Below are 27,751 nucleotides of genomic sequence, written 5' to 3'. Positions count from 1 at the left end.
GACATTCTCTAGACCAATAATGGCGAACCTTGGCACCCCAGATATGGTTGTGTGGTGTAAAAATAAGGTGGACACTATTGCTGCTGTGCCAGGAGAATGGTCTGCTGAACAGCCTATAGACCAGGGTGACGGCTGTTGCAGAGATTAACCCTCTCATAACAGAAGGTCCGAGTGAGTATGAGTGTGAATGCACAACAGAAAGTTTGCCCACAATGCATGAAGGAGTTGAGGATGTAGTGTGTCTTGTGAAGACAGACATGCTAAAAGAAATGTTAGGATCATGTAATGTACAGCCAGTGTATATCTTGCCGTCTTCTCCTGGCTCAGGAGAACTTGTACCACAGGGTACTGCTAATTGGAGTCTAATATTACAGGCTGTACGGTGCAAAGGTTGCCAAGAATGGGGTTATGTGATGCAATGTTTAGTGTTAATGCTGAAAGTTGTCTCACAGTGTGCTGGGTTGCTTTCTACTAATGCTGTTTGTGAAAAGCTTTCCGAAGCACTGTTGGACAGGTCATAGGTATTGGAAATTCCAGAGGTTACAGAAATGGTTAAAGAGATTGGTGTGGAAAAATGTGGTGAAAAAAGTTTGTAGGTAGGATAGTCACTATTGCAGTGTTGGTCAACAGGGTGCAATGTGCAACGTTGGTAAGGTCCCATAGGATAGAACTGCTTGCCTGTACGTTTTTCCTCCTTAGACACTGTCCTAGAAAACAAGGGGACAAGAGTTCCTGATGATATTGACAATAATGAGTTGTGGATTTCTGTGAAATTGGTTGCCAAGGGTAACCACACTGGTACTAGCGAATCTGAAAAACATAGGGTGCTGGTTAAGGTTGATACAGGTAGTGAAGGGGGTGGTTCCCTGCCAGATGTGATAGGAGTAGGCCCCCCTACAGTTTCAGAAAAGTAGTCCTGGGGATGGTAGGGATCAGTGGGACCCCCAAGGGTCAGGAAGAAGTGCTTGTGGAAGCATACCTAGAAAGAAATGTAGGTATAGTGCCTCTTTAGAAAGGTCAGACAGGTTTGGACCCCTGGGGGTGGTAGCTGGCACAGAGGTGCCAGTGTGAAGAGTTGGTATGTTTGTTTGTTTGTGTTGGTCTATCACATACAATTCCAATAAAATACATTTACATTTTTTGGTTGTAACATGAAAAAGTGTGGAAAATTTCAAGGGGTATGAATACTTTTTCAAGGCACTGTACATACTCCGAAACAGTCCCTTTAACATTTTTATCAGGAACAGTCTTACCACTACATCTGGTGTTTCTCTGGGTGTATCTCCCCACATAGCCACATGGTAAAATCACAAACACCCTGCTAGGTGTCACAGGCCTCTGGACACCCAAGCCCCTTTTGTAGGGACGTTGAGCCACCTCTTCACTGTAGCTCCACCACCAAGATGACACCGCATTCTCCCAGCAGAACTTTCTCAGCACTCTACAACTGGCTGTAGTAGTTTCTCAAAAAATTCTTTTGACGTACTATATCTTTAAGGCTTGCGACTAGTGATGAGCCGAACACCCCTGGGTTCGGTTTGCACCAGAACACTGCGAACAGAGGAAAAGTTTGTTTGAATAAACAAACCCCATTGAAGTCTATGGGACTCGAACCTCGAAAATCAAACGGCCTCATTTTGAAGGCTTAAATACAAGTTATTGCCCCAGAAAAGTGTATGGGGGTCTGGGTACTGACCTGGGGAACATGTAGCAATGCAAAAAAAGTTTTTAAAAACAATAGTTTTTAAAGGAGCAGTGATTTACTGATTTTAATAAGGCTTAAAGTTTATAATATAAAGATGAAAAATTCCTTCAAATATCGTGCCTGGGGGGTCCCCTGAATGTGCCTGTAAAGTAGTGCATCTCTATGATGTATGTAGCCTGCTGCAGCAATACTGACATTTCTAAAGCAAAAAATGTCATGTACAAATATACATACAAATTTCAAATCGCATGTACTTCTCATACGGGTGCAGAAAAATTGGGCCTTGTTTGTTGGTGGTGCCTGAACACTATAACCCCTCTCAGTTACTCTTGCTTGGCGCAGAAATGGGCCCTGCTGTTAAAAAATCCATACAAATTTGACATCACATGTACTTGTCATACAGGTGCCAAAAATTGGGCCTTTGCTGTTGGTGGTGCATGAACACCGTAACCAAGACCTTGCAGTTACTCTTGCTGGGTGCAGGACCTGCTGGTAAGAATTCCATACAAATTTGAAATTGCACATGCTATACACGTGCCAAAAATTAGGCCTTTGCCGTAGGTGGTGCCTGAGCACCGTAACCAAAGCCTCGCAGTTACTCTTGCTGGGTGCAGGAACGGGACCTACTGGTAAGAATTGCATACAAATTTAAAATTGCATGTGCTATACAAGTGCCAAAAATTGGGCCTTTGCGGTAGGTGGTGCCTGAACACCATAACCAAGGCTTCACAGTTACTCTTGCTGGGTGCAGGAATGGGATCTGCTGGTAAGAATTGCATACAAATTTGAAATTGCATGTGCTATACAAGTACCAAAAATTGGGTCTTTGCGGTAGGTGGTTCCTGAACACCGTAACCAAGGCCTCAAAATTAATCTTGCTGGGTGCAGGAACGGGACCTGCTGGTAAGAATTGCATACAAATTTGAAATTGCATGTGCTTGTCATACAGGTGCCACAAATTGGGCCTTTTCTGTTGGTGGTGCATGAACACCGTAACCAAGGCCTCGCAGTTACTCTTGCTGGGTGCAGGAACGGGACCTACTGGTAAGAATTGCATACAAATGTAAAATTGCATGTGCTATACAAGTGCCAAAAATTGGGCCTTTGCGGTAGGTGGTGCCTGAACACCATAACCAAGGCCTCGCAGTTACTCTTGCTGGGTGCAGGAATGGGATCTGCTGGTAAGAATTGCATACAAATTTGAAATTGCATGTGCTATACAAGTACCAAAAATTGGGTCTTTGCGGTAGGTGGTTCCTGAACACCGTAACCAAGGCCTCAAAATTAATCTTGCTGGGTGCAGGAACGGGACCTGCTGGTAAGAATTGCATACAAATTTGAAATTGCATGTGCTATGCAAGTGCCAAAAATTGGGCATTTGCGGTAGGTGGTGCCTGAACACCGTAACCAAAGCCTCGCAGTTACTCTTGCTGGGTGCAGGAACGGGACCTGCTGGTAAGAATTGCATACAAATTTGAAATTGCATGTGCTATGCAAGTGCCAAAAATTGGGCCTTTGCGGTAGGTGGTTCCTGAACACCGTAACCAAGGCCTCGAAGTTAATCTTGCTGGGTGCAGGAACGGGACCTGCTGGTAAGAATTGCATACAAATATGAAATTACATGTGCTATACAAGTGCCAAAAATTATGCCTTTGCCGTAGGTGGTGCCTGATCACCGTTACCATGGCCTCGCAGTTACTATTGCTGGGTGCAGGAACGGGACCTGCTGGTAAGAATTCCATGCAAATTTGAAATTGCATGTACTACACGGGTGCCTAAAATTGAGCCTTTGGTGTTGGTGGTGCCTGGACACCGTAACCCCTCACAGTTAGCAGGGCACAGGGACAGGGGCTGCTGTTAAAAATGACAAGTGCAGAAAAATTAGGCCTTGGGGGTTGGTAGTGACCTAAACCAAAAACATTTGCTAGCAGATAAAAGTTAGAGGAATAGGATAGGCAGCATATGCAGTCTTCAAGGGATGGCAGACCCCTAACAAATTCAATAGTTAATCAGCATCAGGGGCCTGATAGCTCTTGTTGATCCAGGAATGGTTAATTTTTATAAAAGTCAGCTGGTCAACAGAATCTGTGGACAGATGCACTCTTTTGTCCATCACAAAACCCCCAGCAGCACTGAACGTCCGTTCGGAAAGCACGCTGGAAGCAGGACAGGCCAGTAGCTCCATTGCATATTGAGCAAGTTCTGGCCAGTAGTCCATCCTCAAGACCCAGTAATCCAGTGGATGCGCAACTGGAAAGGTCTCCAAGTCTGCTCTTGCGCCTAGATAATCATGCACCATATGATGGAGACACTGGCGATGGTTGCTTAAACCTAACAGCCTTGGGTGCTGCTGAGGACAAAAGAACTGTTTAAAAGCATCGGTCAGCCAGCCGCCTTCTCCACCGCTCCTCCTTTGGCTGAACAATGCCTCATAAACACGTCTGGAGAATGTTGACCTCCCAGTGTCTGGAAAGGCGATACACAATTTTTTTTTCAAGGCCTCCTCAAGATGTATCATCCTCTGCTCCCTCTGCGAAGGCAGGATGAGCTCTGCAACTTTACCCTTGTAATGTGGATCAAGAAGAGTTGCAAACAGTAAGTATCCCTCTCCTTGATAGCACTAATCCAATCTGCTCTTGTGCCTAGATAATCATGTACCATATGATGGAGACGCTGTGGATGGTTGCTTAAACCTAACAGACCTGGGTGCTGCTAAGGACAAAAGAACTGTTTAGTTAAGGCATCGGTCAGTCGGCCGCCTTCTCCACCGCTCCTCCTTTGGCTGAACGATGCCTCAGAAACATGTCCGGAGAATGTTGACCTCCCAGTGTCTGGAAAGGCGGTACACAATTTTTTTTTCAAGGCCTCCTCAAGATATTTCATCCTTTGCGAAGGCAGGATGAGCTCTGCAACTTTACCCTTGTAATGTGGATCAGGAAGCATTGCCAACCAGTAATTATCCCTCTCGTTGATAGAATGAATCCTCGGGTCCTTTCGCAGGCTTTGCAGAATCAGGGAGTCCGTGCAAAGTAAGTTGGAGGAGGCATGAGCTTCTGAGTCCTTTGGGTCACTAAGGATGACATTGTCAGCAGGAGTAACCTCTCCCCAACCACGTACAACTCCTGGGGTTTCCGGAAAATCAAAACCATCCCTTGAAGACCGCTGTATGCTATCCTCTACATCCATGCTGCCAAAATCCTTGTCCTCCTCCTCCTCTTCCTCCTGTGTGTTTTGTGGCCCTGCAGGAATGATATCTGCATTAAGGGGGCTTTGTGAGGATAGGAAGTCCTCCTCTTCCTGCTGCTGTTCTGCCTCAAGTGCCCTGTCCATGATTCCATTCAGCGTGTGCTCCAACAGGTAGACTAGCGGGATAGTGTCACTGATGCATGCATCGTCCCGGCTCACCATCCTTGTGGCCTCCTCAAATGGTGACAGGACAATGCATGCATCCTTAATCAAAAGCCATTGGCGTGGCAAAAAAAAAGCCATGCTACCCTGACCCTGTCCTTGTGCCATACTCACACAGGTACTCATTGATGGCCCTCTGCTGCATGTGCAGCCGCTGCAGCATTGCCAACATTGAGTTCCACCTGGTGGGCATGTCACAAATGAGGCGGTTGGTGGGCAGGTTGAATTCCCGTTGAATGTAAGATAAGCGAGCACTGGCATTGAATGAACAGTGGAAATGGCTACAGACTTTCCTGGCCTGCTTTAGGAGATCTTGGAAGCCCGGGTATCTGCTCAAGAAACGCTGCAACACCAGATTCAGAACATTTGCCGAGCATAGAACATGTGTCAAGTGTCCCTGTCAGAGGGCGGAGAGAAGGTTGGTGCCATTATCGCATACAACCATTCCTGGCTCAAGCTGTCGTGGCGTCAACCATCTCTGAGCCTGCCCTTGCAGAGCTAACAGAATCTCTGCACCGGTGTGACTCCTATCCCCTAGACAGACCAATTGAAGCACAGCATGGCTTCTTTTAACCTGACTGCTTGCGTAGCCCCTTGAAGGCTTAGGGAGCACTGCTGCAGCAGAGGAGAATTGCGCAGAAGAGGACATGGAGGAGAGGGGGAGGTGGTGGAGTAGACAGATGTGGCAGAACCAGCACCAGCTTTTTGGAGGCGTGGTGGCAAAACCAGCTGCAATACTGAACCCTGTCCTGCATCCTTCCCAGCTGCCAGCAGAGTTACCCAGTGCGTCGTGAAAGAAATGTAACATCCCTGTCCATGCCTGCTGGACCAAGTGTCAGCAGTAATGTGCACCTTCCTGATGACCGTTTTGTCCAACGAGGCCAAAACACTACCTTCCACATGACGGTAGAGAGCCGGAATAGCCTTACGCGAAAAGAAATGCCTTTTTGGGACCTGCCACTGTGGTGCAGCACATTCCACAAATTTGCGAAATGGAGCCGAGTCTACCAGATGAAAAGGCAGCAACTGTAATGCTAGCAATTTGGCCAAGCTAGCATTAAGATGCTGAGCATGTGGATAGCTGGGACAGTAATTCTTTCTACGGTTCAGCAACTGGGGTAGTGAAATTTGCCTGCTGCTCAAATCAAGCAGCGGTGTACTGCTAGCAGATTGGGTGCAAGTCTCTGTGCCACTCATTGCTATTCCATCATCCCTCTCAATGCTGGTGTTTGAGAAGGCATGAGGTATAGTAGGGTTAGAGATCGCAGATGAGGAGCAAAGTGATGTATGCTTGTTTTGATCTGGTGCCTCTTTCAGGTGCTGTTGCCAATGAACTGCATGGCAGTACAACAACGCTGCGGTCTACTGCACAGGTGCTGATAAAAGCCCACAATAAATTAAATTTTTGGAGTTCGCAGGGATTTTGCAGCTTCTTGCATCTGTGGAGCTCTGTGCTGTGACACAATAGGTTGACTACTGCTATGGTGGCCCCTGGAGCACATCCTGCTTCGTTGGAGTTGTGCGTCCTCCTCATCCTCCTCCTCCTCCTCATCCTCCTCATCCCCCTCTTCCTCTTCCTCCTCTATCCTGTCAGGCACCCAAGCAAGTTATAAGAACTTCTAAAGCGCAGGCAGAAGAAAAACTAGCTCAGTCTATGAAAAAGGGGGATAAGACATTCTTCAGATATATAAATGAAAAAAGGAAATTAAAACAAGGAATAACTAAATTAAAAACAAAGGACGGAAGGTATGTAGAAGAGAATAAAGGGCTAGCCGACTGCCTTAATGAATACTTCTGTTCAGTTTTTACAGAAGAAAAAGAAGGAAAAGGACCTCCACTTGAAAGGATGACTGATGAATCGTTTGATGCATGTGTCTTTACAGAGGAAGACGTTCTAAGATTGTTGTCTAAAGTGAAGACAAATAAGTCACAGGGTCCTGATGAGATGCACCCAAAATTATTAAAAGAGCTTAGTGGTGAGCTGGCAAAACCATTAACAGATTTATTTAACCAATCATTAGTAACAGGAGTCGTCCCGGAAGATTGGAAATTGGCAAATGTCGTGCCCATTCACAAGAAAGGTAGTAGGGAGGAATCGAGCAACTATAGACCAGTGAGTCTGACATCAATAGTAGGCAAATTAATGGAAACCCTATTAAAGGATAGAATTGTGGAACATCTTAAATCCCATGGATTGCAAGATGAAAAACAACATGGGTTTACTTCAGGGAGATCATGTCAAACAAATCTTATAGATTTTTTTGACTGGGTGACTAAAATAATAGACGGTGGAGGTGCAGTAGACATTGCATATCTAGATTTTAGTAAGGCTTTTGACACTGTCCCACATAGAAGACTTATCAATAAACTACAGTCATTGAGCATGGACTCCCATATTGTTGAGTGGATTAGGCAGTGGCTGAGTGACAGACAACAGAGGGTTGTAGTCAATGGAGAACATTCAGAACAAGGTCATGTTACCAGTGGGGTACCTCAGGGATCTGTACTGGGACCAATTTTGTTTAATATCTTCATAAGTGATATTGCAAAAGGCCTCGATGGTAAGGTTTGTCTTTTTGCTGATGACACAAAGATATGTAACAGGGTTGATGTTCCTGGAGGGAAACGCCAAATGGAAAAGGATTTAGGAAAACTAGAAGAATGGTCAGAACTCTGGCAACTGAAATTTAATGTGGATAAGTGCAAGATAATGCACCTGGGGCGTAAAAACCCAAGGGCAGAATATAGAATATTTGACACAGTCCTGACCTCAGTATCTGAGGAAAGGGATTTAGGAGTAATTATTTCAGAAGACTTAAAGGTGGCAGGACAATGTAATAGAGCAGCACGAAATGCCAGCAGAATGCTTGGATGTATAGGGAGAGGTATAAGCAGTAGAAAGAGAGAAGTGCTTATGCCGCTGTACAGAACACTGGTGAGACCTCACTTGGAGTATTGTGCGCAGTACTGGAGGCCATATCTCCAGAAGGATATAGATACTCTAGAGAGAGTTCAGAGAAGAGCTACTAAACTAGTACATGGATTGCAGGAAAAAACTTACCAGGAAAGGTTAAAGGACCTTAACATGTATAGCTTGGAAGAAAGAAGAGACAGAGGGGATATGATAGAAACTTTTAAATACATAAAGGGAATCAACTCGGTAAAGGAGGAGAGCATATTTAAAAGAAGAAAAACTACCACAAGAGGACACCGTTTTAAACTAGAGGGGCAAAGGTTTAAAAGTAATATGAGGAAGTATTACTTTACTGAGAGAGTAGTGGATGCATGGAATAACCTTCCTGCAGAAGTGGTAGCTGCAAATACAGTGAAGGAGTTTAAGCATGCATGGGATAGGCATAAGGCTATCCTTCATATAAGATAGGGCCAGGGACTATTCATAGGATTCAGATATATTGGGCAGACTAGATGGGCCAAATGGTTCTTATCTGCCGACACATTCTATGTTTCAAGTAGAGTCAGTGACCTCATCATCCCCTCCCTCCATGTCACTGGAGCAAACTTGGCAATATGCTTCAGCTGTGGCAACATGACTGCTCCTGCAGCTCCCAGCTGCTACATCCTCACAGGCTTGGCCTTTGTCTGTCCCAACATGGACAGTATGGGGCCCTCACCGTTCCCTTCACACACTGACCCCATCAGGAGGGTAATGGGTCATACACACTATAAGATTTTCTGAAGACTTTTTCATTTAGACTTACCAAAACTATATAATATGAGGTCAAACCTAAACACTTTCAATTTGTATGCAATCTGGCAGGCCCTTGCACTACATAGAAAAGGTAAATCTGAAGGAAATCTAACCACAAAAGTTGGATAGTGTGTATCCAGCTGAAGACCTCTTACCTCTAATTCTGGCTCTAACATATACCCAGCATACACCTGAACCATTACTGTGTCTGTTTCCGAGAAAATCTGGCCTAGACCCAGGGCCGGCGCTACCTGTAAGGCGACCCAGGCAGTCGCCTAGGGCGCCAACTCAGCAGTTGCCTGGTCGCTTTTGAGATGTGTGTGAGTCTCAGGGCTGACACCAGGCTCCAGCATCGGAAATCTTCGTAGCGGTGATGCCGCGCATGCGCATTGGGTTTCCCCTGCCGATGACGTCAGCCGGCGGAGGAGATGGGGCGGGGGAGACCTAATGCGCGAGTCAGGAAGTTTGACTCAGCGCCCGGGGTAGGGAAATCTAAAAGAGGGAGCTGCTTGTGTTGCTAAGCACTGCTGCCGCCTGTCTAGGGAATCTGAGGCCTGCAACTGGGAGATCTGAGGAGACATGGGTGCCAGCAACAAGCCCCTGTGGCTGTGTATGCGGAGGAGCACCAGGGGTTCCAGATCATCCAGGTGAGGGGGCTGGGGGGGTCACATGACTGACATAGAACTACAACTCTCAGCGAGCCCCGAGCACGTCACACACCTTCGGGGGGGGGGGGGGGGATCCAATATGTTCTGATAAAGACTTCACTATTATAAATAGTTATAGGAGACTTACTCACTGTCTGAAGGGGTTTTAACCCCTCCACCACCGCTATCCATCATAGGTTTTCCCTGCACCACCGCTATCCTTCATCTTAGGCTCCCCTCCACCTCCGCTATCCTCCATTATAGGTTTTCCTGCACCACTGCTATCCTCCATCATAGGTTTTCCTGCACCACTGCTATCCTCCATCATAGGCTCTCCTCCAGCACCGCTATCCTTCATCATAGGCTCTCCTCCAGCACCGCTATCCTTCATCATAGGCTCTCCTCCAGCACCGCTATCCTCCATCATAGGCTCTCCTCCAGCACCACTATCCTTCATCATAGGCTCTCCTCCAGCACCGCTATCCTCCATCATAGGCTCTCCTCCAGCACCGCTATCATTCATCATAGGCTCACCTCCAGCACCGCTATCCTCCATCATAGGCTCTCCTCCAGCACCACTATCCATCATAGGCTCTCCTCCACCACCGCTATTTTTCCCCATAGACTCTCCTCCACCACCTCTATCCTTCATCATAGGCTCTCCTATGGATAGTGGTGCTGGAGGAGAGCCTATGATGAAGGAAAGAGGTGGGGGAGGCGAGCCTATGATGAATAGCGGTGGGGGAGGAGAGCCTCTGATGAAGGATAAAGGCCTAAGACAATCTTGCTTCCGAATACAAACAGGGAGCACAGGATGTTTCCCCACATTCACTAAACTAAGAGAAAAGGCTATTGCAAAGTGAAAAGTCTATTTTTCTTATCCAAGAGGTAAAAATATTTTTTCCCCCTAATAACAACACACAGTATATGATTAAAGAAAGAAAAATTTCCCTTCATATTGTAATTCTCTTCTCACATAGTGGGCCGGCAATTTTTATTTTGCCTAGGGCGCCAAAAATCCTTGCACCGGCCCTGCCTAGACCACCATTTTAAGCAGTGGCACGGGCTCGACCTGCTACAATATAGTGTATACAATATACAGTAGCAGTATTTTGTATATGATGCTGGACTCCTGTCGAAGGGTAAAAGCTTGTTTGAACCAAATGCCATGCTCATCCTTAGTTGTGCCAAATGATGTCCTACAGGTGTGCAGTAAGTCTCTTCCTTTTTATTTTTTTTTTATGGTGTCTATGAAGACACATTCTGTTCTGTAATTTCTGTCCTATCTCATCAATGTAACATCCTTGGTTGCACTTTTTGCATTAAATGAGGTACACACCCCCCTTTACTGGAGATGCAGTTGTTTGATGCTGTAATATTGAAGGTTCCTTTTCTGTCTGTGACACTTTTTAATGAAATGATTTGGCTGCACAGTTTGGAGCAATTATTGTTACAATGTCTGGTTCCTTTGTCTGCGCCCATGTAATCAGAATGAAGTTTTCTGCTGATTAATTTATGTCTGAAGTTGCCTGAAGGCCAGCATTGAGGGTTTGGTGGAATTTTCTTTCAGCATTACATCCTTTTTTTTTACAGTTTTCTTAACATTCTCCTAATGCCTTGTGTGTCAGTGCTGTTTGGTCCATAGAAGAAAGGAGTATACCCCAAAAGTTGTCCTAAAAATTTAACTGTGGGTGCAAATAAAAAGAGTATCACAAACAGTAGTCAATTATGCTGTTGCAAATGCTCTAACACGGCTACAATCAACCTAAGAATGACCTGCATGGAATTTTGAGCTGTATGATGAACATCAATGATAACTATATAAATGACAGCACAGTTAATAGGGATCTACCCAGAATTGAACAGATAGAAGGGACCTTTGGACCCTTTTTTTTTGGTTCAACCAAGTAACAAATATGGTCTTGCTGACCTTTGGCCTGTGAGTGAGCAGGTTATAAAGGGGGTCAAATATAACAATGTTAGGAACTATAAACCAGGTGGAGACAGAAAATTCAGTTAAAATCACACCTTTAATGAAATAGCAAAAAATAATACAGTACAGGAACGTATTCAAAAACTGAAGCCATGGTTTGGATGCCAGAGCGGGTAATCAGATGAGCCGGAGCCAGGAAGCCATAAATCAGCGGTGTAAGGGGCCAAAGCAGGAACAGGTATCGGAAGAGAAGTCAGCCAGGCCAAGTCATACACAGGAACACAGACAGATATCATTGACCATGCAAGGGTGAGGAGAGAATGAGCTAAGCAGCTTAACCAGTTCTGGACCGGAAGGATTTGCCCCCTTAATGACCAGGACATTTTTTGCTATTTGGCACTGCGTTACTTTAATGGACAATTTCACAGTCATGTGACACTGAACCTTAATAAAATTGATGACCTAGCTATTTTTCCTTACAAATAGAGCTTTCTTTTGGTGGTATTTGATCACTTGTGTGATTTTTATTTTTTGCGCTATAAACAAAAAAAAGAGAGCCAATTCTGAAAAAAAGCAATATTTTTCATATTTTTCACATTCTGCTATATAACATTCCCCCCCCCCCCATAAAAAATCGTAATGAGCGTCTTTTGATTGGTTTGCGCAAAAGTTCTCACGTCTACAAACTAGGGGAAAGATTTATGTCATTTTTATTTATTTTATTTTTTTTACTAGTAATGGCGGCGATTTGCGATTTTTAGCAGGACTGTGACATTGCGGCGGACAGATCGGACCCCTAACTGACATTTTTTACACTTTTGGAGGGACCAGTAACATTACTACAGTAATCAGTGCTGAAAATATGCACTGTTACTGTAATAATGTCACTGGCAGGGAAGGGGTTAACCTAGGGGTGATCAAAGGGTTAATTGTGAGCCTAGGGGAGTGTTTTCTAACTGTGGGAGGAGGGACTTGTGAAATGATCATAGAGACCTGTGATCCTATATAGAAGGATCACAGGCGCTCTGTGATCATTTCAGAGAGAACAACCCAGTAGGGATGATCGAATTTTTGAAAAGTTCGGTTTGGCCAGAACATCCGAACTACCCGAAAGTTCGGCCCGGATTTCAGAACCCCATTGAAATCAATGGGACCTGAACTTCGCTAATCAAAAAACACAATTTTAAAGCCCTAAAACCCAATAAATGCCCCTAAAAAGTGCCTAGGGTTCTGGGTCATGCCCCAGGGACTATTAATCACACAAAAAAAAGTTCTTAAAAATTGTCATTTTTGATAGAGAGCCAATTATTGAAAAAATTAAAAAAAAAAAAAAAAAAGACATTTTGGATTTAGTATCTGGGGGGTCTAAAAAGTGTACCTGTGAAGTTTCAGCTCTGTAGCATGTCCAGAACCAGAAAAATAGAGATTGTTTGTATTTTGTCACTTTCAGAGCACCAATATGGCTCCGCTCCCGTCAGCATTTTTTTTTTTTGCTGCAGGCGTTAATAGTGCTTTTTTGAGGACATGTTTGGAGTCAGGCATGACATCTGAACATGTCTATAGGGGTATATATACACATCCATGTCTGTATATATATACTACACCTGCGCATATATAGGTGTTAAAGGAGCAGAACACTATACTTGCGCTTATTAAATAATTTGAACTAATATGGCTAGGCTCCTAACACCTATATATGTGTAAATGTAAAATACATATCAGTGTGTGTGTATATATATACCCCTATACAGAAGTTCAGATATTTTGCCTGCCTCCAAAGAACCCAAAAGAATGCCCAAAAAAAACGTTAGCGCCAAAAAAAAAAATGCCCAGCTGTGTTGTTGCAGGCATTTTTTTGGGGTTTTTGGAGGCAGGCAAAACATCTGAACTTGTGTAGAGTGGCATATATACACACATACTTGCATGTATTTTTACACTTGCACATATATACAGTGGGTACGGAAATTATTCAGACCCCCTTAAATGTTTCACTCTTTGTTATATTGCAGCCATTTGCTAAAATCATTTAGGTTCATTCTTCTTCCTCATGAATGTACACATAGCACCCCATACTGACAGAAAAACACAGAATTGTTGACATTGTTGCAGATTTATTAAAAAAGAAAAACTGAAATATCACATGGTCCTAAGTATTCAGACCCTTTGCTCAGTATTTAGTAGAAGCCCCCTTTTGATCTAATACAGCCAGGAGTCTTTTTGGGAAAGATGCAACAAGTCTTTCACACCTGGATTTGGGGATCCTCTGCCATTCCTCCTTGCAGATCCTCTCCAGTTCTGTCAGGTTGGATGGTAAACGTTGGTGGACAGCCATTTTTAGGTCTCTCCAGAGATGCTCAATTGGGTTTAAGTCAGGGCTCTGGCTGGGCCATTCAAGAACAGTCACGGAGTTGTTGTGACAAGAAATGGAACAAGTGGCGCAAGCTGTTAGCACTACATAAAAACGATAGTCCATATAGTAGCACATCAAGGCTATGATAAAGTCTTAAGGTGAGATGAGGAAATAGTCTGGATGCTCAGGGCCAGCCTGTTGGGGAGCAGAAGCGATCTCCAAACATGCAACAAACAAAAGAGAAAACAGGCACCTCTGAGTTAAGACTGCGATTTAATATGGCAAACAAGTAATAAAAACTTACATCAAGGTAAGTATAAGTATAGAGTCCTTCCGGTGTCCATGTGGAGGCTGGGGCTTGGAGTCATCACTGTGGGTCTGTAATCTTCTCCTCTCTTCCTCTTCCTGTCCGACTTTGAAAAAGGAGCGCGCGCTGTTTCCCCCCACAGTGCGCATGCTCGGAAACGCGTCAGTCATTACGCCGGAAGATCCTGTGGACAAGCATCACGGCCACCGTGCGGCCCAAGCCTCCATCTCACTGCGGTTTCACCCTGCTGTCCAAGCCTCCATCTCACTGCTGTGACACCCTCCACTTCCTGCTGGTCAGGAAGAGGAAGAGAGGAGAAGATTACAGACCCACAGTGATGACTCCAAGCCCCAGCCTCCACATGGACACCGGAAGGACCCATCTTGTCTGCTTATACTTACCTTGATGTAAGTTTTTATTACTTGTTTGCCATATTAAATCGCAGTCTTAACTCAGAGGCGCCTGTTTTCTCTTTTGTTTGTTACGGAGTTGTTGTGAAGCCACTCCTTCGTTATTTTAGCTGTGTGCTTAGGGTCATTGTCTTGTTGGAAGGTAAACCTTCGGCCCAGTCTGAGGTCCAGAGCACTCTGGAGAAGTTTTTTGTCCAGGATATCCCTGTACTTGGCCGCATTCATCTTTCCCTCGATTGCAACCAGTCGTCCTGTCCCTGCAGCTGAAAAACACCCCCACAGCATGATGCTGCCACCACCATGCTTCACTGTTGGGACTGTATTGGACAGGTGATGAGCAGTGCCTGGTTTTCTCCACACATACCGCTTAGAATTAAGGCCAAAAAGTTCTATTTTGGTCTCATCAGACCAGAGAATCTTATTTCCATCTTGGAGTCCTTCAGGTGTTTTTTAGCAAACTCCATGCAGGCTTTCATGTGTCTTACACTGAGGAGAGGCTTCCGTCGGGCCACTCTGCCATAAAGCCCCGACTGGTGGAGGGCTGCAGTGATGGTTGACTTTCTACAACTTTCTCCCATCTCCTGACTGCATCTCTGGAGCTCAGCCACAGTGATCTTTGGGTTCTTCTTTACCTCTCTCACCAAGGCTCTTCTCCCCCGATAGCTCAGTTTGGCTGGACGGCCAGCTCTAGGAAGGGTTCTGGTCGTCCCAAACGTCTTCCATTTGAGGATTATGGAGGCCACTGTGCTCTTAGGAACCTTAAGTGCAGCAGAAATATTTTTGTAACCTTGGCCAGATCTGTGCCTTGCCACAATTCTGTCTCTGAGCTCTTCAGGCAGTTCCTTTGACCTCATGATTCTCATTTGCTCTGACATGCATTGTGATCTGGAAGGTCTTATATAGACAGGTGTGTGGCTTTCCTAATCAAGTCCAATCAGTATAATCAAACACAGCTGGACTCAAATGAAGGTGTAGAACCATCTCAAGGATGATCAGAAGAAATGGAAAGCACCTGAGTTAAATATATGAGTGTCACAGCAAAGGGTCTGAATACTTAGGACCATGTGATATTTCAGTTTTTCTTTTTTAATAAATCTGCAACAATGTCAACAATTCTGTGTTTTTCTGTCAGTATGGGGTGCTATGTGTACATTCATGAGGAAGAAGAATGAACCTAAATGATTTTAGCAAATGGCTGCAATATAACAAAGAGTGAAACATTTAAGGGGGTCTGAATACTTTCCGTACCCACTGTAGGTGTTGGGAGCGTAACCATATTAGTGCAATGAAATGATTTCATTAGCAAAAGTATAGTGTTCTGCTCCTTTAACACCTAAAAATGTGTATGGGTATATATACATATAAGTGTGTGTTTTTATATACCCCTATACAGAAGTTCAGATGTTTTGCCTGCCTCCAAAGAACCCAAAAAAATGCCCAAAAAAACGCTAGCGCCAAAAAAAATCTCCCAGGTTTGTTCTGGCAGGCATTTTTTTGGGCATTTTTTTGGGTTCTTTGGAGGCAGGCATGACATCTGAACTTCTGCATAGGGGTATATATACACACCTACACATATATAGGTGTGAAAGTAGCACAACACTATACTTTTGCTAATGAAATAATTTGCACTAATATGGCTAGGCTCCTAACACACCTATATATGTGTAAGTGTAATATACATATAAGTGTGTGTGTATATATATACCCCTATACAGAAGTTCAGCCTGTTTTGCCTGCCTCCAAAGAACCCAAAAAAAATGCCAGCGCCAAAAAAAAATGCCCAGGTTTGTTCTTGCAGGCATTTTTTTGGGCATTTTTTGGGGTTCTTTGGAGGCAGGCAAAACATTTGAACTTCTGTATAAGGGTATATATATACACACACACTGATATGTATATTACACTTACCCATATATAGGTGTTGGGAGCGTAACCAGCAAAAGTATAGTGTTCTGCTCCTTTAACACCTATCTATGTGCAGGTGTAGTATATATACAGACATGGGTGTGTATATATACCCCCTATAGACATGTTCAGATGTCATGCCTGACTCCAAACATGTCCTCAAAAAAGCACTAGCAACGCCTGCAGCATAAAGAATGCTGACGGGAGCGAAGCCATATTCCTGCAGCGAAAGTGACTTCAGAGAAACGATCTTTTCTCTATAGCGGTCACCCTGATATGGAAGGGTTTGCTCACCCTGGCATAGCAGTCACTGTCAGTTCACCCTACACTACATTACGGTCACCCTGGCACTTAACACTTTCCCTACAGAAACTGATTTTTTGCATCTAACTAAAGTGTAAAGGAGCACTCTAACTACACTAGATATCCCTTTCCTCACACTAATAAATGCTAAATGACACTTTTGAAGCACATTTAACAGAACTGCTTCCATTCTCTTCCATGTCCCTGTATTACAATGCTAGGAATTTGCCGGGGCTATCTTATATACTGGGGGGCGTATTCACTAATGATTGGTCTAGGGACCCCCTAGTCACTCCAATCACATTCCTAGCATTCTCCTGCCCCTCAATTGGCTTTTACTGATGGTTCTGGTCCAATCACGGGCTTTTAAAGCCCATTTCCTTAGCATTTTGGTCGGTTCTGGTTGCCGAATTCCGAACTTTTTGGGCAAAAAGTTCTAAATTCGGCCGAACCTCGAACAGCCAATGTTTGGGTCAAACTGATGGTCGACCCGAACCGTTCGATCATCCCTACAACCCAGCATCACTCCCACGAACCGACGTACCCCTACGTTGATTCACGCAGCCGAGCCAGACTGCCGCAGTATATTTGCGGCGAGCGGTCGGCAAGTGGTTAAAGAGGTTGTAAACCTCAGAAAAAAAAAAAAGAAACCCTGAAAGACAAAGGCATAATGCGTTAGTATGCATCCCATACTAGCTCATTATGAAATATTTACCTTGGAACGAAGCCCCTGCAGCACCACTCACTCACTCACCAGTGACACGGCTGACATGTTCAGCCATCTTACTTCCAGATTCGCGTCCTCTGGCTATCTGATTTACCGGAGCCGCCATGATGCCACTCCCGCACATGCGCGCAGAAGCGGCCATTCATGGCACACCGCTCTGAAGGAATGGCACGGGTGGCTGTTCATTTAGAACACATGCACCAGTGATGTCACTGGCTGCATGCAAAGTAAATGTCTCCTAAACAGTGCATGTTTAGGAGATATTTACAGCAGACTGGCAACTTTCAGCCCAGGGGGCAAGTATAAACCAGAGACCCTTGGTGCAGCGAATCTGCATCGTTCCCACTATCCCTCTACCCGGTCTCCTCCTGACCCCATTCCAGGCTGAAGCCCTGCTCCAGGTATTCTCTTTTCACCGGCTGAATCCGGGTTCCCAACCTGGCCAGCAGGGGGCAGTTGGGGGAGGAGCTTGGACAGCTCGGTTGAGGCTGGCCAGGGCAGGAGAGTCTCAAGTGGGGCGTGGAACCGGCCTCTGCTCAGACACAGTTTACACCATCTATGCTGGGGGGGAGGCCTGCGCTCTGTCCTTGTCTTCATCCCACACTCAGTAGGTCAGTGGTGAGGAATGTTTACTTCTCTTCACCAGGAATACTTTTGGCATGTCTGTGGCAGAAGCGGTGTAGCCTTTTTCCAGGACATCAGAGCGGCCCGGGGGGGGGAATTGCCCCCTGCCCCCTGGCCCAGTCCTCCCCTGGCCTTATCATAGGCTTACCTATAGATACAAGCGGCAGAGGAACCTTTATTTCCTCTTTAAATAGCCAAAAGGGGCTTGCTGTAGGCTGGGTTAATGAGGCAGAGTAATGGTAACCATGTGAGTCACTGTGGAAACAACTAATTAACAGACAGCTGAGCAGATCTGAGCACTGAAAGAAAAGAGCTGCCCATAAGTAGCAGAAGCCAGCCCTGACAAACACCTTATTCTCCAACCTCTTTTGTGTAATAGAGACGTAATCTACTTCAATAGATCAGGTATATCAGAAAATTCAGAGAAATTGACTCATAATCTCCTGTTCCCCTGTAAGCTTGTAATTGTGGATCCCTTAGTGGAGGTCAGAGAATTAGTAGAAATTTTGATGTTCTGAAAGATGGAGAACAGTTTCCACGGTAAACTGGTAAGCACTTCAAAAGTTATTTTTACAGTAGTGAGTGGAAAAACCTAACATTTTGATGAGGAATCCACAGTGGACATTCACTCACCAATAATTGGCCTTATTCATTTTGGGTGAATTGATCCACTCATCGTCAAATGTCCCATCAATCTTGGACAATCTATGCTACTTTAATTAGCGTGCTTCTGAAAGTACGAGGACATTTGACAGATTCCTAACAACCTATTTAAAACAAGCAATGTTAAATCAGAAAATTTCACAATGTGTCCGGGACTGAACTTTAATCTTTTATGAGTGCTCGTTGTTTTCCCCTCAAGCGGATGGAATAAATCCCATTCATTGTCATCTGCTAAAACACAGATCCCCTCTGGAACAAATTCATGGTTTCAATGTCGTCATCACGCTTGCTAAAAGGTGATCACCTGATGTTGTTCAATAATGGACAAGCTGATTGTGGCTTTAATCCACAGTAAACAGCATACCGGGCGGCTTTGCGCTGTTCATCTCTCCTTGTAATCCCATGTTTAATCATGTCTACCCAGACATGTTTATGAGAAAAGCTTATTATTTTGGGAAGCTTCCAGGTTCTGCACAGCACAGCACTTGATTTTGGGATAATAAAATCCAAACATATCAAGTAGTTTAAAAGTACTGAAGAAAAAAATATTTAAATATGTTTATAGTGCTAGGTTTCATGAGAAAAACAAAGTAAGTACACCTGTAGCACTCAAAAATACTTAAAGTCTCCTTTTTAAAAAGAAATAAAACATGTTATACTTACCTCCTCTGTGCAGTTGGTTTTGCACAGAGCAGCCTGGTTCCTCCTCTACTCGGGTCCCTCGTTGCTGCGCCTGGCCCCTCCCTATCGAGTGCCCCCACAGCAAGCAGCTTGCTATGCAGGCATCTGAGCTGAGCTGCAGCTGTGTCCATTACAGCTTTATTCCAAAATTGATTCAATCCATTATTTTCCTCAAAATTCTACAAACAATACCCCATAATCACAACGTGAAAGAAGTTTTGAAATCTTTGCAAAGTTATTAAAAATAAAAAAAAAACAACAAAAACCACATGTACATAAGTATTCACAGCCTTTGCTAAATTTTTTGTTGAAGCACCTTTGACACCAATTACAGCCTCAAGACTTTTTGAGTATGATGCTACAAGCTTGGCACACCTATTTTTGGGCAGTTTCTCCCATTCTTCTTTGGAGGACCTTTGAAGCTCCATCAGGTTGGATGGGGAGCGTCGGTGCACAGCCATTTTCAGATCTCCCCAGAGATGTTCAATTGGGTTCAAGTCTGGACTCTGGTCAGGCCACTCAAGGACATTCAAAGAGTTGTGCCGTAGCCACTCCTTTGTTATCTTGGCTGTGTGCTTAGGGTCGTTGTCCTGTTGGAAGATGAACCTCCGCCCCGGTCTGAGGTCTAGAGAACTTTGGAGCAGGTTTTCATCAAGGATGTCTCTGTACATTACTACATTTATCTTTCCCTCCATCCTGACTAGTCTCCCAGTTCCTTCCGCTCAAAAACATCCCCAAAGCATGATGCTGCCACCACCATGCTTCACTATAGAGATAGTATTGGCCAGGTGATAAGCGGTGCCTGGTTTCCTCCAGACATGATGTTTGCCATTCAGGCCAAGGAGTACAATCTTTGTTTTATCAGACCAGAGAATTTTGTTTCTCATGGTCTGAGAGTCCTTCAGGTGCCTTTTGGCAGACTCCAGGTGGGCTCTCACCATACAGGCCTGATTGGTGGAGTGCTGCAGAGATGGTTGTTCTACTGGAAGGTTCTCCTCTCTTCACACAGAAATGCTGGAGCTCTATCAGAGTGACCATCAGGTTCTTGGTCGCCTTCCTGACTTAAACCCTTCTCCCCCGATCGCTCAGTTTGGCTGGATAGCCCGCTCTAGGAAGAATCTTGGTGGTTCCAAAATTGTTCCATTTATGGATCATGGAGGCTACTGTGCTCATTGGGACCTTCAATGCTGCAGACATTTTTCCATTTTTCTGTAACCTTACCCAGATCTGTGCCTCGATACAATCCTGTCTCGGAGGTCTACAGACAATTCCTTGGACTTCATGAATTGGTTTGTGCTCTGACATGCACTGTTAACTGTGGGACCTTTTATAGACAGATGCGTGCCTTTCCAAATCATGTCCAATCAACTAAATTTACCACAGACGGACTCCAATCAAGTTGTAGAAACATCTTAAAGATGATCAGTGAAAACAGAATGCACCTGAGCTCAATTTTAAGTGTCATGGCAAAGGCTGTGAATTCTTATGTACATGTGATTTTTTTTTTTCGTTTTTTTATTTTTTATAAATTTGCAAAGATTTTAAACAAACTTCTTTCACGTTGTCATTATGGGGTATTGTTTGTAGAATTTTGCGGAAATTAATGAATCCTCTCTCCCAGAACAAATCCTCTACAAATATTATCCCCCAGCACAAATGATCTCCTCCATCAATACCTCCTCTCAGTGCAAATGATCCCCCCCCCCCCCAGTCTCCCCACCCAGCAAAAAATCTCTCCCATTCCCCCAGCACAAATCTTTATACCTTCCCCAGTCATTATGTCCCCCAGTACAATTTTCCTCTCCCTCCCTGAACTTACAAACTTCAAATACAGCGTGGTAAAATTTCGGCCAAGCTCCCTCTTACCTGTCAGAGCCGAGGAGGAGCCTGGAGGCAGCTTCCCAGGGCTCTAAATTCTAGCATTTGACCTGTAGCCGGCAGGGACACATGCTGGCTGCTGCAGAGCTGAGCAAACATGGTATTGGGGACCTGGGACACCCGCCTGGAAATGAGGAGCACCTGCCCTGGGCACCTGACCTGCCCTAGCAACACCCTTATCTATTCACATGTCATCTTCATATCAAAATCTGGTGTACTGCTTGGAGTTTTCTTTTAAATTTTGAGGAGCAGAGGATATTCTACTTCCTGCACAGCTAAAAAGTGTAGTCAGCATGTTTTGATTATGTAATGCCTACTTTCCTGGGCATATCCACCAAGTAGCTCTTTGAAGAGGCCTCTTCCTATAGTGGCAGGCAGTCCCCTCAATTTCCAGGCAATAGGGTCCGTAGTGCTTACCCAGTGTAGAGGAACAGTATTTTTCTGCAGGCCCTGGAGGCTGGAGCAAGAGCTCTTGAGACTGCAGCACAAGTGCCGCATGCTTCAATTGATGACCTTGAGAAACTTCCAGAGTAGGATCAAGATGCCCAAATTGGTTTAGCTCTTTAGGCAAATGTCTCTTATCTGCATTCATGTAAAGTGATTGTAAACGATCACCTTGTTTCAGTTCATTTTAAAATAGAAATGAAAGTCAAAACATTTTTGTATAGATATAAAAAAAATAATAAGAAATACCTCTTTTTAAAATAAACGATCACATTCCCTCTGTTCTCAGCTGCATAAAAGCTGGGGGAGGAAAATCAGCAGCAGCAGCACATTGGGCTTCCCAATGAAATGGCTGTGCAGTAAGGGGTCAGAACAAGTCTGATCATTGTAGGAGAGTACACTGAGTTCCCAGCATAGCTAGGGAACTGACAACATAGTACTCTCCTGGTTAGTGTGGTAAATTTTTAATAGGAAAGCAAGGCCCGAAGCGAAAAAAAAAAAAAAAAAATAGCGCAGGGCAGACATGACCATGTGAAGAGGGGAGAGGGGGCAGGTGTGGGTTAAAATAAATTGTTTTGATTTGGGGGTATTCAGGGATTGGTGTATCAAGTTTGGGAGGGGTTGAGGTACAGTTAGGAGGGGTGGCCCTTAAAATTTGGAGGTCAGTGGAAGTTCAACGGACGAAGGAAGAAGACGCTTGGTCACCCACCTTTTGCACTGCAGAGCATCTCACCTCGGCTTCTCTGGTTCGGCTGCGATGGCGGAGTTGGACGTTTTGCTGGAGCAAATCAAGGCCGCTGCCGCGGTGAAGGGGACTGAGTGGCTCCGGGCCCAGGTCTCCATGTTGATGAGGGTTCAGGACTCTGCCCAGGAACCAGAGGGGCTTGCGGTCCCGCGGGCTCGGCGGTCACGGCCTCCGGAGCGTTTTTCACCGGACCCTTCCCCTCGAGCTCAGCGTCATCCTAGGAGCCCCGACAGGGACCCTTCAGGGCCGCCGGCTAAGCGTGCCTCCGCTGCAGCCGTGCGCGCCTCTGGGAGGAATCCTCTGCAGGGACGGAGCTCTGGGGGTGGTGGGAGAAGGCGGCCTTCGGTCTCTCCCCGTCCCTCTCGCCGAGGAGCAACTGGACTGGCGGGCTCCCCTACTGGCGATGCTCCGGTCGGTGGGGAGCCTCGGCGTGGGAGTGGCTTCATGGCGGTCGGTGGCAGCAGGGATCGGCGGGACTCGGAGTCGGCCTCGGCTGTGCGCGGAGAGATGACGTGGCGGGGCAAGTCACGTGGCCGGGTCATCGAGAGTTCAGCTGGATCACGGAGGTCTCCGTCGGGCGGAGCTGGAGTAAGGGGGCGGGGACGCCTGTCGCTCGGCTCTACAGCTTCCGGGAGTGCGCCACCTGGTGGACGGATGCCAGCAGTGTCCGGGGACGATCGTTCGGAAGGCGAGGTGTCTGGATCGGATGCTGAAGAGGATGTCGGTGTTCGGTCGGCGACGAGGGAGGCTGGATCGGCGGCTGGGGGCGCCCCCCCCTGGGCAGACAGGTGAGGTCACAGTTCCTTCTCTGGCTTTGACTGATTTGGGGGGCTTGTTTGATGTGGGGGGTGGGAGTCCTGGGGTGGCTCGAGGGGGAGGGGCGTCCCGGCCGGTGGGGGTGGGGACCCCGGATGGGGGTGCTGATGGGGGCTTGGGGGGCTTCCTCCTGGGTCTACGGGACCTCTTGGGGCGTTTGGCCCCGGGGGCGGGGGCCGCTTGTCTCCTGCGGCGGCTTGGGTTCCTCCGGCGTGGGGCTCAGACACGGAGCCCGTGGGGGCCCCCGGGGCTGGCGGGGCCGTCTTCCGCGGGGCAAGTTGCGGGGTTGGCTGCGGCCCCCCAAGTTGTTGGTGCGCCTGCGGTGGCGGCAGTGACGGCTGGGGCTGCGGGGGACAAGACCGGGACGGCGAAGGAGGGGAAGGCGGACGCGGTTCGCCTGGACGATTCAGCAAAAGGTGAGGTATATGTTTGTTTTGAGGGCCCATTGGGGGCACATTTGAAACAGGAAGTCCGTGAGAAGATCTGGAAGGGTGAGTACGTGGAAATCTTCACGCTTTTGCCCCTCGAGAAGTTCAACCTGGACAGGGTTAAACCGGAGGAGCGCAAGAAGGAGGACGAGGAAGCGCGACGCTATCGGCTTATCCCACGGACGTTCACCAATTGGCTGCAGGCTTTTGCCATTCTGGCGGGCGTCATAGGGGAAAAGGCGCCGGAAAACTGCTCGGCCCTTTTCTGTTACATGGACGCTATAGGGGAGGCCTATCGGGTTTATGGGGGGTCGGCCTGGTTGCGGTACGACGAACAGTTCCGGCAGCGGAAGGCGGTTAGGCCGTCATTACGGTGGGACCACAAGGACATCAGCCTGTGGATGCGGCTCATGTCTTCTGCGAAGGCTCCGAATCAGTTTTTTCAAGGGGGGGGGCGGTGGTTCTGCGACCCCGGGACAGCCGGCCGCAAAGAAGAGGGGTTTCTGCTGGCAATTTAATGAGGGTTCCTGTAAATTCGGTGGCACCTGTCGCTTCAAACATGAATGCTCCGGTTGCGGAGGTTCCCATTCCTTGTCCCGGTGTTTTAAGTCCGGTAAGGGGCGGTCCGGAGAGCCTTCGCAAAAAGGGGACGACGCCGGTGAGGGTGGAAAGGCTGCGGCCTTTTCTAGATAGGTACCCCGATAGGGCGGCTGCCCGACTTCTGGGGGAGGGTTTTGCGGTGGGTTTTCGTATCCCTTGCTCTTTGGCCTCGGTGCCTCCGGTGGCAAGAAATTTGCGTTCGGCATTGCGCCACCCTTTGGTGGTGTCAGATAAGTTGAACAAGGAAGTGGCTCTCGGTCGCATGGCGGGCCCGTTCTCTGAGGTGCCGGTGCGAGACTTGGTGGTTTCGCCGTTGGGGGTGGTTCCCAAAAAGGAACCCAATAAGTTTTGCCTCATTCACCACGTCTCCTTCCCAAAGGGTGGGTCCGCGAATGACGCCATCGACCCGGATGCCTGTACGGTGTCTTACATTTCCTTTGACGCCGCGGTGGCCTGGGTGCGTCATTATGGGCGGGGGGGCCTTGATGGCCAAATCTGACATAGAGGCGGCGTTCAGGTTGCTCCCGGTTCACCCGGATAGTTTTCGGTTGCTGGGCTGCTGGTGGCAAGGGGCGTATTATGTGGATCGCTGCCTTCCTATGGGCTGCTCCATATCTTGCGTGTTGTTTGAGACCTTCAGTTCCTTTGTGGAGTGGGTGGTTCGGGATGTTTCCGGTGTGAATTCGGTGATCCACTATTTGGACGACTTTCTGTGTGTGGGCCCGCCCTCTTCCAACGGGTGTGCGATCCTGCTTGCCACTTTGCAGCAGGTGGCGGGGAGTTTCGGCATTCCTTTGGCCCCGGACAAGACGGTAGGCCCGACCACGGTGCTCAGCTTCCTGGGCATTGTCGTGGATTCGGAAGCCATGGAGTGTCACCTACCGGAGGATAAGTTGGGGGCTTTGAGAGCTGAAATTGAGGGGGTGCTGGGCTTGCGCAAAATTCGGTTGCGCAGCTTGCAGTCGTTGCTGGGTAAATTGAATTTTGCCTACCGCATTATGCCCATGGGCCGGGTTTTCTGCCGACGGCTGTCGGCGGCGACTTCGGGGGTGAAATTGCCCACTCACTTCGTCAGGCTCAACAAAGAACACAGGGATGACTTGCGTCTGTGGCACGGTTTTTTGGCCACGTACAATGGTAGATCCTTGTGGTTGGCCGGGCCGATTAGCAACTTCGATTTGGAGCTGTTTACCGATGCAGCTGGTTCGGCTGGGTACGGGGCTTTTCACCGGGGGGGCGTGGAGCGCCGCCCCTTGGCCGGGGGAGTGGCAGGTGGCGGGGCTGGTAAGCAACTTGGTTTTGCTGGAACTGTTCCCGGTGGTGGTGGCTCTGGAGATTTGGGGGGCGGAGTTCAGGAATTTGAAGGTTCGCCTCCATTGCGACAATCTCGGGGTGGTCCAGGTAATCAACCGCGCGTCGGCTTCTTCTCAGCCGGTGGTGCGCCTCCTCAGGTATTTGGTTTTGCGGTGTCTACAGTTGAATGTTTTCCTGTATGCTGTGCACATTCCGGGGGTTAAAAATGATATTGCTGACGCGCTGTCTCGGTTTCAGTGGGACAGGTTCCGGGAGTTGGCACCGGCAGCGGAGCAACGCGGAGTCCCGTGTCCGGAGTGGCTATGGGGGATTGCCTTGGGGTCCTCGCTGGATGGATCAGGAAGTCGGTGAGCGAGTCCACGTGGTCGGCGTATTGCAAGGTATGGTTGGAGTGGCTGGAGGTGTTACGGGTGGCATCGGTGGATCCCCTGGGTCCGGAGGTCAGGTGGGTGTTACTTTCTTTTGTTTCTGATCATTTTGAGAGGGGCTCGTCGGCTTCCGCTGTGGCACGCAAGTTGTCCGGCTTGGCCTTTCTGTTTAAATTTCTGGGTTGTCAGGACTTCACGAAGGACTTCTTGGTGAGACAGGCGTTGAAAGGCTATTCCAGGGCTCATCGGAGGAGGGACTCTAGGCGCCCGGTGTCCTTCGCTCTTTTACAGGACGTTTGCATGCAATTGGGGGTGCACTGCGCCTCGTGTTACGAGGTGGTGTTGTTTAAGGTGGCCTTTTCTCTCGCTTTTTTCTGGGCTTTCCGGATTGGGGAATTGGTCAGCTCCTCCCGGACGGTGCCGGGGGGCTTATTGGTTCAGGATGTCTCTGCAGGTCGGGAGGGGGTTACTATCCTCCTTCGCCGGTCCAAAACGGACCAGAGTGGCAAGGGGGTCCGTGTCCGGTTGTTCGCGGTGCCGTCTTCGCCGCTGTGCCCGGTGGGGGCGGTTCAGGCTTACTGGGCAATCCGCCCTCCGCGGCCCGGTTCATTTTTGATGCACGCGGACGGGTCGTCGTTTTCTCGTTTTCAATTCATATCGGTGTTCAGAAAGTGTGTGCGCTCTTTGGGTTTGGATGCCAGTAAGTTTGCATCTCATTCCTTTCGGATCGGGGCGGCCACGGAGGCTGCGCGCTGGGGGTTGAACGAGGATGCGGTAAAACGCATTGGGCGCTGGGAGTCTAGGAGGTTCTTGTTGTACGTACGTCCGCAGCTGTTGGTGTAATGTATGTGCGGGTGTTGGTTTTATCGCTGGGGGGGTGGGGGGCCCGGCTGGTTGTCTGATTATTGGTTGGTGTTTTTTGTCCCCTTTTCTTGTAGGTTTGGACCCCTGCCTCGTTTGGATCTTGGGACACTCGTATGTTTTCTGGGGGGCCCGGAGAGCTGATGTGCGTCCTAATGGTAGACAACTTGGTTTTTCTCGGCAGGAGGCTTGTGTCAGGTGGATGGGGGTGCCAGGGCTTACTTGGGGCAGGTTCCTTCCGGAAGTGCATCGTTTCGCCCGGTTAGACAGGCAGCCAGATGTTTTGGTGCTGCATGCCGGGGGCAACGATTTGGGGGCCAGGTCCGCGGGGGCCTTGATCAGGGACATCAAGTTGGATTTCCTGCGGCTGCGCACGGCTTTTCCGGCGCTGCTTATAGTTTGGTCGGATATGGTGGCCCGCACGTCCTGGCGCATGGCCAGGTCGGTCGCGCGGCTTAATAAGGCTCGGATTAAGTTGAACAAGGAAGTGGGGCGCTTTGTGTGTCGGAATGGTGGGTTGGTGGTTCGCCACTTGGAATTGGAAGTGGACACATGGCGGTATCTGCGGGGTGACGGAGTTCACCTCAATGCGGTGGGTATAGATTTGTGGGCTCTGGGATTGCAGGATGGGATCCAGCGAGCCTTGAGGGTTTGGAAGGGCACGCAAGGGTAAGGTGTCACCCTTGGGTGCTGGTGGAGTTTTGTTGGTCTTTGCTGGCGGGGGAGGTGAACAGTTTAGGATAAGGGTATGGTTGGGACTCATCGTTGGTATGGGTCCCTATGGTGCATTCCATTTAATGTCAGTTTAAATGGAATTCAAAATGGTGGCACTGCGGGGAGTGGTTTGTCCTCGAGCCGGTGACGCGGCTGGAGGCCTATCAGGGCACAGGTCCCGCAGTGCAGGATTTGGAATTATTTGGAGGTGCCT

General features: G+C 47.6%; 2 pseudogenes across 2 annotated transcripts; both read left to right on the top strand.

Moving 5' to 3' along the window:
- The first annotated feature begins 548 nt into the window (after positions 1 to 548).
- Positions 549 to 25,945, top strand: LOC309552749 (annotated as a pseudogene). Its single transcript has 4 exons — positions 549 to 588; positions 700 to 846; positions 18,484 to 18,565; positions 25,422 to 25,945. The product of its transcript is annotated as an uncharacterized misc_RNA (transcript).
- Positions 25,946 to 26,731: 786 nt separating this feature from the next.
- On the top strand, positions 26,732 to 27,496 carry LOC309552748 (annotated as a pseudogene). The gene is made up of 2 exons: positions 26,732 to 26,736; positions 26,901 to 27,496. The product of its transcript is annotated as an uncharacterized misc_RNA (transcript).
- The last annotated feature ends 255 nt before the right edge of the window (positions 27,497 to 27,751 follow it).

This window comes from Pelophylax lessonae (genome assembly GCF_965119305.1).
Source record: "Pelophylax lessonae genome assembly, chromosome: 4".
Taxonomy (NCBI): Eukaryota; Metazoa; Chordata; class Amphibia; order Anura; family Ranidae; genus Pelophylax; species Pelophylax lessonae.
This window is presented reverse-complemented; position numbering and strand designations above follow the sequence as displayed.